Here is a 12,973-nt window from a genome sequence, read left to right as displayed (position 1 = left end):
GATGTCTTGAGGACATTGAAGAGAAGAATCGATGCCTCCTTTCCAAGGCCCATAGCATTCTTTGAAGGTCAGTCTCTTTTTCCGAAGCTCTGGTGTCACGTGGGCCCACTGGGCACATGGTAATGTGTCCCAAGAGATGTCTTGGAAGCCTTGAAGGAATGGAGCCCTGTCACGCTTGGGGTATGTCTCTTTGTTTGGAAGTGCTCTACAAGGGTGCTGAAAAGCACCCTCTTCCACAGGGCTTCGTTCCTTCGTGAAGGCTGCCCTCCCAGGCTAGTGTGCTCTGTTTGCCTCCATCGAAATTCTCTCCCCCTACCTCTTGCCGTAGAAGGATTATTGATTATGTGTTTTGACACCATATGTAAGGAAGTTGCACGAAAATTAGAACTTTACAGTTGTGTTTCAAGAAAAATAAACAGGCCAGGGTAGAGGATGTAGGGCAAACAAATGGCACACCCTATAAAAATTAAGTAAGCCCGTATCTGGACGGAATCTAGGGGAACGTTCAAGGATCAGGGGTCAAGTTCGAAACTTCCCAAATCCGGAAAAGAGACAGAAAAATCTCTTTCCTGGAGAGTGGAATTCATCCGATTTGTCTAAGTTGTCTTGGAAACATTGTGTCCGTGAAGGGGGTTGCCAGGACCACCTCGAATTTGGAGTTTCTGATCTCAGGATGTCAAACCAACCCACATGACCACGTGTTCTCAGTGCTTAGTTTGACCTAGGCTAGGGTAGCCAAGAGTCCTACAAGTGACCGGTGCAAATTCAAGGACAACAACCAAGAGTCACGAAAGCACTCACACCTCACCCTAGAGAACATACAGCGATTAAAGAAATACAAACTAATCCCTTGGAATGAAGGAGAACGGACTGATAAGCATGTCTAAGGGAGATAGCTGAGAAAGACCATGACGAGTATACTATGGAAAAGAAAAAGAGGACCCAGAAAATGGAAGGTGAACAGAAATCACACCTGAATTATCCACAATGAAAGATGATGTCCGTCTTTAGACAGACTCTGCTGGAACGTTTGAAAGTCAGAGAAATTCACAAGCCAAAAAACGGCAGCGAAGGTCAAGCATGGGCTAACTGGGAAGGGTGAGTTATGAGACTGCTCCAAGCAGGCTCTGAAACCTGTATCCAGGAAGCATGCTGGACCTCAGAGACACAATTAGGACAAATCCTCTGACATCACAATGGACCCGAAAAACAACCTAGCCTCATCTACACAGTGCTAGAGTTGGGCTCACTAGTATATTTAACTCCCATTGCACTCAACTGCACGTTGCCACTGAACATGTAAGTGGCCGGCCGGTGGTGCAGTGGTGAGGTCCGCACCTTCTGGGTCTGTGGCCCAGTATGGGCTGGGTGGAATCCTCGGTTTGGGCCTCCTCACCACTGCTTCAGTTGTTCTGGTGCAGGCGTCCGAGGTAGAGTAGAGGCAGATGGGAAGGGACGTTGGACAGGGCCAGACTTCCACAGCAAATACAGGAGCATTGCCAGCAGATGTGAGCACAGCAATGCACTTGTGCCAAAACAAAACCAATTAAAAGTTGCAAAGAATAGAAAAACTGAAGCTAAGGAAAAAAAAAACAGGAGCTTGCCATTACGAAGAATAGGATCTCTGTGAATAACCTTAGCAAAACAGGTGAATTCTATGTTAATTCAAAAACTAGCAAACCTTTGGGGAAAGAAACTCAAGAAGACACAAGAAAAAAAAAGATATCGAGGGATCTAGGAATGGAAGGATTAACACACTTGAAAGGTTCATACCGCAGTAAGGAATCTCTGGATTCCATGCAATCCCAGTCAAAGTTGCAGCAGTATTTGCCACAGAGAAGAAGAGAGAATCCTAAAGTTTCTAGCCAGCAACACGAGACCCTGACTAGGCAAAGGAATCCTCAGGAAAACGAACAAAGCGGCACGTGTCACAATTTCTGATTTCAACATAGAGGACGAAGCGCTAGGTACCGAAACGGCACAGTCTGGGCCCCAAAACAGGCATGAAGACCCATGCAAAACAATTGAGAGCCCAGAGCCCAACTCAAACTTACATGGACAGCCCATTTTGGACCAGGGAGCCAAGTGGAGACAGCGGAGAAAGGAGAGTCTCTACAATAAACGGTGCTGGGAAGCCTGCACAGCCACATGGAACACAACGAGAGTACACCATGATGTTACACCTGGCACACACACCACCTGAAGTGGATTAAAGCCTTGAATGGCAGACTTGAAACCGTGAACCTTGTAGGAGAAGACCTAGGCAGAGTGCTCTTTGCCATCTGTCTGAGCCGCCTATTTGGAAGAAGCATGTCTGACTGGGCAAGGGCAACAAAGGAAACAAGAAACAAACGGGACCACATCAAATGCACACACTTCTGCCCACTCAAGGAAACCATCAACTGAATACTAAGACACCACAACAATTGGGAGAGGATGTTTGCAAACCACACATCGGACAAGGGGTGAAAAGCCCAAAGATACAATCAACTCGCACGTCTCCACAAGAAAAAAAACAAGCCAATGAAAACCTGGTCAAAAGATGGAAGCAGAGATTTCTCCGAAGAAGACAGAAAGAGGGCCAGTAGGTGCATGAAAACTTGTTCACCATCATTAAGTCTCAGGAAAATGCAAATCCAAACTGCAAGGCCATGGCAGCTCACTGTGGTCAGCATGGCTAGAAGGAAGCAGACAGGAAATAACAAGTGTCAGAGAGGAGGTGGAGAGAAGGGAAGCCTCCTGCACTGCTGGTGGGAGTGTAACCCGGTGCAGCCACGATGCCAAAGGTGTGGAACTGCCTCAGAAGTTTAAGTATCCATGTCCCGTATGACCCAGCTATTAATCTGCCGCTTGTTTATCCAAAAAAGTCAGAAAGACTACCGCATAAAGACATGTGCATGGCTGTGTTCACCACAGTCTTACTCCGGATATCCAAGACTTGGAAAGCACCCTGGTGTCCAGCAAGGGATGATTGGAGAAGGAAGATGGGCTATAGCCACACAATGGTATACCACTCAGCCGGAACAAATGATGCAATCCAGCCATTTGTGACCACCAGAATGGCTGTGAGGGTTTTAGGGGAAGTGTAACAAGCCCCAGTGAGAAATTCAAATACCATAGAATCTCACTTACAAGGCGAAGAAAAAGCAAGCACTAACCATCAGGTGGCACTGAACATTTGTATGCGGGCTCCCAGAGGCAAAGAGGGGCGGTGACGGAGGGTGAAAGAGAAGATTAGGCACAAGTGTGTGGTGAGGGCCTGTGATTAGTCTTACACTGGTGAAGATGATGTAAGCTACACAGAAGTCTAAAGCAATGAGGATGTGAATCTGGAAGTTATAGTACGTTCTAATGCAGGGTCATGGCTAGAAATTCACCTCAAATCAAAAATCCAAAAAGGGGTCCAGAATGATGTCATAAAGCTTTGGGGGCGGAAAGAGTTTACGGAAGGTGAACTTCCAAGGATGGAAAATCACCTCCAAATGCTTACAGATGCTACAGAAAGGCAGACCATTCCAAATAGGTGAAGAGGAATACTACGAAGAGAACATGATCAGTCCTAAACCCATGAACGAACGGAAAATGTTACCGTCCATGATGTTATTACTAATCACCTTCACGAATAATCCAAACAGGCCCACGTCTTCCCAAGTTCAGGCAAAAGGTTGGTCCAAAAGTACAATTCAGGGCCGGCCCTGTGGTGGAGCAGGTAAGTGCCCACATTCCGCTTGGGCGGCCCGGGCCTCACTGTTTCACATTACGAGTGCATATCACATTAGTAGTGTTAGGAAATATAGATTTCACGGTATGGTGCGGGCAGAGATCATAAATAAGCAGCAATTGTGAGGATACGTTATCAATACGCACAAGAAAAGGAACCATAAGAATATTACAATCTATGGAAGTATCTGGTACACTTCCCAAAGGCAGAAGGAAGGAAATCTTGTGACCTGCCAAGGTGGAATTGGCAGAGTGCCACGAGATGACACCATCATTGTGCATCAGAACATTCCCTGGGCAACTTCAACTTGTGAGGGAGTCCAGGACTTTTTCTGGGTAAGGTCCACCCATTTTGCCATCTACCCAAGATATAAGAGATAAAACCCAGGATAATCTTACAGGAGTGAAACCAGTGTCTAGAGAGAATGTAGGAGCCCTTTCGAAGTTCAAGGAGAAAGATAGAAACTGACAACAATTGCAGAAAAAGGAAAACTATCCTACCTAGACAGGGTGAGGAGTCAGACTGGTCTGAGATGGCTGTGAAACTCTGTGTGCACGGAGGTTGTCAGGACAACTTCGAATTTTGAGGTCGCTTATGACATCACGGTGAACATGTCCCCCAGGGTGGCCGCATGGTTACAGTCTGAGGATTGGCCTAGGCTAGGCTATTAAAGGGACAGATACCCAGAAACAGGTTTGGCAAACAGAAAGCAGGCACAGAAACTAGAAGAGATAAAACAGAGTCTGATGCAAGGGATAAGAAAGGAACCCTAGGCCACAAGTGAGAATAGAGGGACAGGCACGGAGAGGAGAACATTGTCATCTATTCAAGTCTATGGGGAGGTCATGCTGATTCAAGCTTGCAACTTCATTGGAAACAAGTGGCCGGACTTGGCGTTCATCACACCTACAGTGCCCTTGTGCCTTAAGCATAATGCAAAGTCAAGAAAGATGTCTTGAGGACATTGAAGAGAAGAATCGATGCCTCCTTTCCAAGGCCCATAGCATTCTTTGAAGGTCAGTCTCTTTTTCCGAAGCTCTGGTGTCACGTGGGCCCACTGGGCACATGGTAATGTGTCCCAAGAGATGTCTTGGAAGCCTTGAAGGAATGGAGCCCTGTCACGCTTGGGGTATGTCTCTTTGTTTGGAAGTGCTCTACAAGGGTGCTGAAAAGCACCCTCTTCCACAGGGCTTCGTTCCTTCGTGAAGGCTGCCCTCCCAGGCTAGTGTGCTCTGTTTGCCTCCATCGAAATTCTCTCCCCCTACCTCTTGCCGTAGAAGGATTATTGATTATGTGTTTTGACACCATATGTAAGGAAGTTGCACGAAAATTAGAACTTTACAGTTGTGTTTCAAGAAAAATAAACAGGCCAGGGTAGAGGATGTAGGGCAAACAAATGGCACACCCTATAAAAATTAAGTAAGCCCGTATCTGGACGGAATCTAGGGGAACGTTCAAGGATCAGGGGTCAAGTTCGAAACTTCCCAAATCCGGAAAAGAGACAGAAAAATCTCTTTCCTGGAGAGTGGAATTCATCCGATTTGTCTAAGTTGTCTTGGAAACATTGTGTCCGTGAAGGGGGTTGCCAGGACCACCTCGAATTTGGAGTTTCTGATCTCAGGATGTCAAACCAACCCACATGACCACGTGTTCTCAGTGCTTAGTTTGACCTAGGCTAGGATAGCCAAGAGTCCTACAAGTGACCGGTGCAAATTCAAGGACAACAACCAAGAGTCACGAAAGCACTCACACCTCACCCTAGAGAACATACAGCGATTAAAGAAATACAAACTAATCCCTTGGAATGAAGGAGAACGGACTGATAAGCATGTCTAAGGGAGATAGCTGAGAAAGACCATGACGAGTATACTATGGAAAAGAAAAAGAGGACCCAGAAAATGGAAGGTGAACAGAAATCACACCTGAATTATCCACAATGAAAGATGATGTCCGTCTTTAGACAGACTCTGCTGGAACGTTTGAAAGTCAGAGAAATTCACAAGCCAAAAAACGGCAGCGAAGGTCAAGCATGGGCTAACTGGGAAGGGTGAGTTATGAGACTGCTCCAAGCAGGCTCTGAAACCTGTATCCAGGAAGCATGCTGGACCTCAAAGACACAATTAGGACAAATCCTCTGACATCACAATGGACCCGAAAAACAACCTAGCCTCATCTACACAGTGCTAGAGTTGGGCTCACTAGTATATTTAACTCCCATTGCACTCAACTGCACGTTGCCACTGAACATGTAAGTGGCCGGCCGGTGGTGCAGTGGTGAGGTCCGCACCTTCTGGGTCTGTGGCCCAGTATGGGCTGGGTGGAATCCTCGGTTTGGGCCTCCTCACCACTGCTTCAGTTGTTCTGGTGCAGGCGTCCGAGGTAGAGTAGAGGCAGATGGGAAGGGACGTTGGACAGGGCCAGACTTCCACAGCAAATACAGGAGCATTGCCAGCAGATGTGAGCACAGCAATGCACTTGTGCCAAAACAAAACCAATTAAAAGTTGCAAAGAATAGAAAAACTGAAGCTAAGGAAAAAAAAAACAGGAGCTTGCCATTACGAAGAATAGGATCTCTGTGAATAACCTTAGCAAAACAGGTGAATTCTATGTTAATTCAAAAACTAGCAAACCTTTGGGGAAAGAAACTCAAGAAGACACAAGAAAAAAAAAGATATCGAGGGATCTAGGAATGGAAGGATTAACACACTTGAAAGGTTCATACCGCAGTAAGGAATCTCTGGATTCCATGCAATCCCAGTCAAAGTTGCAGCAGTATTTGCCACAGAGAAGAAGAGAGAATCCTAAAGTTTCTAGCCAGCAACACGAGACCCTGACTAGGCAAAGGAATCCTCAGGAAAACGAACAAAGCGGCACGTGTCACAATTTCTGATTTCAACATAGAGGACGAAGCGCTAGGTACCGAAACGGCACAGTCTGGGCCCCAAAACAGGCATGAAGACCCATGCAAAACAATTGAGAGCCCAGAGCCCAACTCAAACTTACATGGACAGCCCATTTTGGACCAGGGAGCCAAGTGGAGACAGCGGAGAAAGGAGAGTCTCTACAATAAACGGTGCTGGGAAGCCTGCACAGCCACATGGAACACAACGAGAGTACACCATGATGTTACACCTGGCACACACACCACCTGAAGTGGATTAAAGCCTTGAATGGCAGACTTGAAACCGTGAACCTTGTAGGAGAAGACCTAGGCAGAGTGCTCTTTGCCATCTGTCTGAGCCGCCTATTTGGAAGAAGCATGTCTGACTGGGCAAGGGCAACAAAGGAAACAAGAAACAAACGGGACCACATCAAATGCACACACTTCTGCCCACTCAAGGAAACCATCAACTGAATACTAAGACACCACAACAATTGGGAGAGGATGTTTGCAAACCACACATCGGACAAGGGGTGAAAAGCCCAAAGATACAATCAACTCGCACGTCTCCACAAGAAAAAAAACAAGCCAATGAAAACCTGGTCAAAAGATGGAAGCAGAGATTTCTCCGAAGAAGACAGAAAGAGGGCCAGTAGGTGCATGAAAACTTGTTCACCATCATTAAGTCTCAGGAAAATGCAAATCCAAACTGCAAGGCCATGGCAGCTCACTGTGGTCAGCATGGCTAGAAGGAAGCAGACAGGAAATAACAAGTGTCAGAGAGGAGGTGGAGAGAAGGGAAGCCTCCTGCACTGCTGGTGGGAGTGTAACCCGGTGCAGCCACGATGCCAAAGGTGTGGAACTGCCTCAGAAGTTTAAGTATCCATGTCCCGTATGACCCAGCTATTAATCTGCCGCTTGTTTATCCAAAAAAGTCAGAAAGACTACCGCATAAAGACATGTGCATGGCTGTGTTCACCACAGTCTTACTCCTGATATCCAAGACTTGGAAAGCACCCTGGTGTCCAGCAAGGGATGATTGGAGAAGGAAGATGGGCTATAGCCACACAATGGTATACCACTCAGCCGGAACAAATGATGCAATCCAGCCATTTGTGACCACCAGAATGGCTGTGAGGGTTTTAGGGGAAGTGTAACAAGCCCCAGTGAGAAATTCAAATACCATAGAATCTCACTTACAAGGCGAAGAAAAAGCAAGCACTAACCATCAGGTGGCACTGAACATTTGTATGCGGGCTCCCAGAGGCAAAGAGGGGCGGTGACGGAGGGTGAAAGAGAAGATTAGGCACAAGTGTGTGGTGAGGGCCTGTGATTAGTCTTACACTGGTGAAGATGATGTAAGCTACACAGAAGTCTAAAGCAATGAGGATGTGAATCTGGAAGTTATAGTACGTTCTAATGCAGGGTCATGGCTAGAAATTCACCTCAAATCAAAAATCCAAAAAGGGGTCCAGAATGATGTCATAAAGCTTTGGGGGCGGAAAGAGTTTACGGAAGGTGAACTTCCAAGGATGGAAAATCACCTCCAAATGCTTACAGATGCTACAGAAAGGCAGACCATTCCAAATAGGTGAAGAGGAATACTACGAAGAGAACATGATCAGTCCTAAACCCATGAACGAACGGAAAATGTTACCGTCCATGATGTTATTACTAATCACCTTCACGAATAATCCAAACAGGCCCACGTCTTCCCAAGTTCAGGCAAAAGGTTGGTCCAAAAGTACAATTCAGGGCCGGCCCTGTGGTGGAGCAGGTAAGTGCCCACATTCCGCTTGGGCGGCCCGGGCCTCACTGTTTCACATTACGAGTGCATATCACATTAGTAGTGTTAGGAAATATAGATTTCACGGTATGGTGCGGGCAGAGATCATAAATAAGCAGCAATTGTGAGGATACGTTATCAATACGCACAAGAAAAGGAACCATAAGAATATTACAATCTATGGAAGTATCTGGTACACTTCCCAAAGGCAGAAGGAAGGAAATCTTGTGACCTGCCAAGGTGGAATTGGCAGAGTGCCACGAGATGACACCATCATTGTGCATCAGAACATTCCCTGGGCAACTTCAACTTGTGAGGGAGTCCAGGACTTTTTCTGGGTAAGGTCCACCCATTTTGCCATCTACCCAAGATATAAGAGATAAAACCCAGGATAATCTTACAGGAGTGAAACCAGTGTCTAGAGAGAATGTAGGAGCCCTTTCGAAGTTCAAGGAGAAAGATAGAAACTGACAACAATTGCAGAAAAAGGAAAACTATCCTACCTAGACAGGGTGAGGAGTCAGACTGGTCTGAGATGGCTGTGAAACTCTGTGTGCACGGAGGTTGTCAGGACAACTTCGAATTTTGAGGTCGCTTATGACATCACGGTGAACATGTCCCCCAGGGTGGCCGCATGGTTACAGTCTGAGGATTGGCCTAGGCTAGGCTATTAAAGGGACAGATACCCAGAAACAGGTTTGGCAAACAGAAAGCAGGCACAGAAACTAGAAGAGATAAAACAGAGTCTGATGCAAGGGATAAGAAAGGAACCCTAGGCCACAAGTGAGAATAGAGGGACAGGCACGGAGAGGAGAACATTGTCATCTATTCAAGTCTATGGGGAGGTCATGCTGATTCAAGCTTGCAACTTCATTGGAAACAAGTGGCCGGACTTGGCGTTCATCACACCTACAGTGCCCTTGTGCCTTAAGCATAATGCAAAGTCAAGAAAGATGTCTTGAGGACATTGAAGAGAAGAATCGATGCCTCCTTTCCAAGGCCCATAGCATTCTTTGAAGGTCAGTCTCTTTTTCCGAAGCTCTGGTGTCACGTGGGCCCACTGGGCACATGGTAATGTGTCCCAAGAGATGTCTTGGAAGCCTTGAAGGAATGGAGCCCTGTCACGCTTGGGGTATGTCTCTTTGTTTGGAAGTGCTCTACAAGGGTGCTGAAAAGCACCCTCTTCCACAGGGCTTCGTTCCTTCGTGAAGGCTGCCCTCCCAGGCTAGTGTGCTCTGTTTGCCTCCATCGAAATTCTCTCCCCCTACCTCTTGCCGTAGAAGGATTATTGATTATGTGTTTTGACACCATATGTAAGGAAGTTGCACGAAAATTAGAACTTTACAGTTGTGTTTCAAGAAAAATAAACAGGCCAGGGTAGAGGATGTAGGGCAAACAAATGGCACACCCTATAAAAATTAAGTAAGCCCGTATCTGGACGGAATCTAGGGGAACGTTCAAGGATCAGGGGTCAAGTTCGAAACTTCCCAAATCCGGAAAAGAGACAGAAAAATCTCTTTCCTGGAGAGTGGAATTCATCCGATTTGTCTAAGTTGTCTTGGAAACATTGTGTCCGTGAAGGGGGTTGCCAGGACCACCTCGAATTTGGAGTTTCTGATCTCAGGATGTCAAACCAACCCACATGACCACGTGTTCTCAGTGCTTAGTTTGACCTAGGCTAGGATAGCCAAGAGTCCTACAAGTGACCGGTGCAAATTCAAGGACAACAACCAAGAGTCACGAAAGCACTCACACCTCACCCTAGAGAACATACAGCGATTAAAGAAATACAAACTAATCCCTTGGAATGAAGGAGAACGGACTGATAAGCATGTCTAAGGGAGATAGCTGAGAAAGACCATGACGAGTATACTATGGAAAAGAAAAAGAGGACCCAGAAAATGGAAGGTGAACAGAAATCACACCTGAATTATCCACAATGAAAGATGATGTCCGTCTTTAGACAGACTCTGCTGGAACGTTTGAAAGTCAGAGAAATTCACAAGCCAAAAAACGGCAGCGAAGGTCAAGCATGGGCTAACTGGGAAGGGTGAGTTATGAGACTGCTCCAAGCAGGCTCTGAAACCTGTATCCAGGAAGCATGCTGGACCTCAGAGACACAATTAGGACAAATCCTCTGACATCACAATGGACCCGAAAAACAACCTAGCCTCATCTACACAGTGCTAGAGTTGGGCTCACTAGTATATTTAACTCCCATTGCACTCAACTGCACGTTGCCACTGAACATGTAAGTGGCCGGCCGGTGGTGCAGTGGTGAGGTCCGCACCTTCTGGGTCTGTGGCCCAGTATGGGCTGGGTGGAATCCTCGGTTTGGGCCTCCTCACCACTGCTTCAGTTGTTCTGGTGCAGGCGTCCGAGGTAGAGTAGAGGCAGATGGGAAGGGACGTTGGACAGGGCCAGACTTCCACAGCAAATACAGGAGCATTGCCAGCAGATGTGAGCACAGCAATGCACTTGTGCCAAAACAAAACCAATTAAAAGTTGCAAAGAATAGAAAAACTGAAGCTAAGGAAAAAAAAAAAACAAAAAAACAGGAGCTTGCCATTACGAAGAATAGGATCTCTGTGAATAACCTTAGCAAAACAGGTGAATTCTATGTTAATTCAAAAACTAGCAAACCTTTGGGGAAAGAAACTCAAGAAGACACAAGAAAAAAAAAGATATCGAGGGATCTAGGAATGGAAGGATTAACACACTTGAAAGGTTCATACCGCAGTAAGGAATCTCTGGATTCCATGCAATCCCAGTCAAAGTTGCAGCAGTATTTGCCACAGAGAAGAAGAGAGAATCCTAAAGTTTCTAGCCAGCAACACGAGACCCTGACTAGGCAAAGGAATCCTCAGGAAAACGAACAAAGCGGCACGTGTCACAATTTCTGATTTCAACATAGAGGACGAAGCGCTAGGTACCGAAACGGCACAGTCTGGGCCCCAAAACAGGCATGAAGACCCATGCAAAACAATTGAGAGCCCAGAGCCCAACTCAAACTTACATGGACAGCCCATTTTGGACCAGGGAGCCAAGTGGAGACAGCGGAGAAAGGAGAGTCTCTACAATAAACGGTGCTGGGAAGCCTGCACAGCCACATGGAACACAACGAGAGTACACCATGATGTTACACCTGGCACACACACCACCTGAAGTGGATTAAAGCCTTGAATGGCAGACTTGAAACCGTGAACCTTGTAGGAGAAGACCTAGGCAGAGTGCTCTTTGCCATCTGTCTGAGCCGCCTATTTGGAAGAAGCATGTCTGACTGGGCAAGGGCAACAAAGGAAACAAGAAACAAACGGGACCACATCAAATGCACACACTTCTGCCCACTCAAGGAAACCATCAACTGAATACTAAGACACCACAACAATTGGGAGAGGATGTTTGCAAACCACACATCGGACAAGGGGTGAAAAGCCCAAAGATACAATCAACTCGCACGTCTCCACAAGAAAAAAAACAAGCCAATGAAAACCTGGTCAAAAGATGGAAGCAGAGATTTCTCCGAAGAAGACAGAAAGAGGGCCAGTAGGTGCATGAAAACTTGTTCACCATCATTAAGTCTCAGGAAAATGCAAATCCAAACTGCAAGGCCATGGCAGCTCACTGTGGTCAGCATGGCTAGAAGGAAGCAGACAGGAAATAACAAGTGTCAGAGAGGAGGTGGAGAGAAGGGAAGCCTCCTGCACTGCTGGTGGGAGTGTAACCCGGTGCAGCCACGATGCCAAAGGTGTGGAACTGCCTCAGAAGTTTAAGTATCCATGTCCCGTATGACCCAGCTATTAATCTGCCGCTTGTTTATCCAAAAAAGTCAGAAAGACTACCGCATAAAGACATGTGCATGGCTGTGTTCACCACAGTCTTACTCCTGATATCCAAGACTTGGAAAGCACCCTGGTGTCCAGCAAGGGATGATTGGAGAAGGAAGATGGGCTATAGCCACACAATGGTATACCACTCAGCCGGAACAAATGATGCAATCCAGCCATTTGTGACCACCAGAATGGCTGTGAGGGTTTTAGGGGAAGTGTAACAAGCCCCAGTGAGAAATTCAAATACCATAGAATCTCACTTACAAGGCGAAGAAAAAGCAAGCACTAACCATCAGGTGGCACTGAACATTTGTATGCGGGCTCCCAGAGGCAAAGAGGGGCGGTGACGGAGGGTGAAAGAGAAGATTAGGCACAAGTGTGTGGTGAGGGCCTGTGATTAGTCTTACACTGGTGAAGATGATGTAAGCTACACAGAAGTCTAAAGCAATGAGGATGTGAATCTGGAAGTTATAGTACGTTCTAATGCAGGGTCATGGCTATAAATTCACCTCAAATCAAAAATCCAAAAAGGGGTCCAGAATGATGTCATAAAGCTTTGGGGGCGGAAAGAGTTTACGGAAGGTGAACTTCCAAGGATGGAAAATCACCTCCAAATGCTTACAGATGCTACAGAAAGGCAGACCATTCCAAATAGGTGAAGAGGAATACTACGAAGAGAACATGATCAGTCCTAAACCCATGAACGAACGGAAAATGTTACCGTCCATGATGTTATTACTAATCACCTTCACGAA

This window comes from Equus asinus, chromosome 23 (assembly GCF_041296235.1).
Source record: "Equus asinus isolate D_3611 breed Donkey chromosome 23, EquAss-T2T_v2, whole genome shotgun sequence".
In the NCBI taxonomy this organism is placed as follows: Eukaryota; Metazoa; Chordata; class Mammalia; order Perissodactyla; family Equidae; genus Equus; species Equus asinus.
This window is presented reverse-complemented; position numbering follows the sequence as displayed.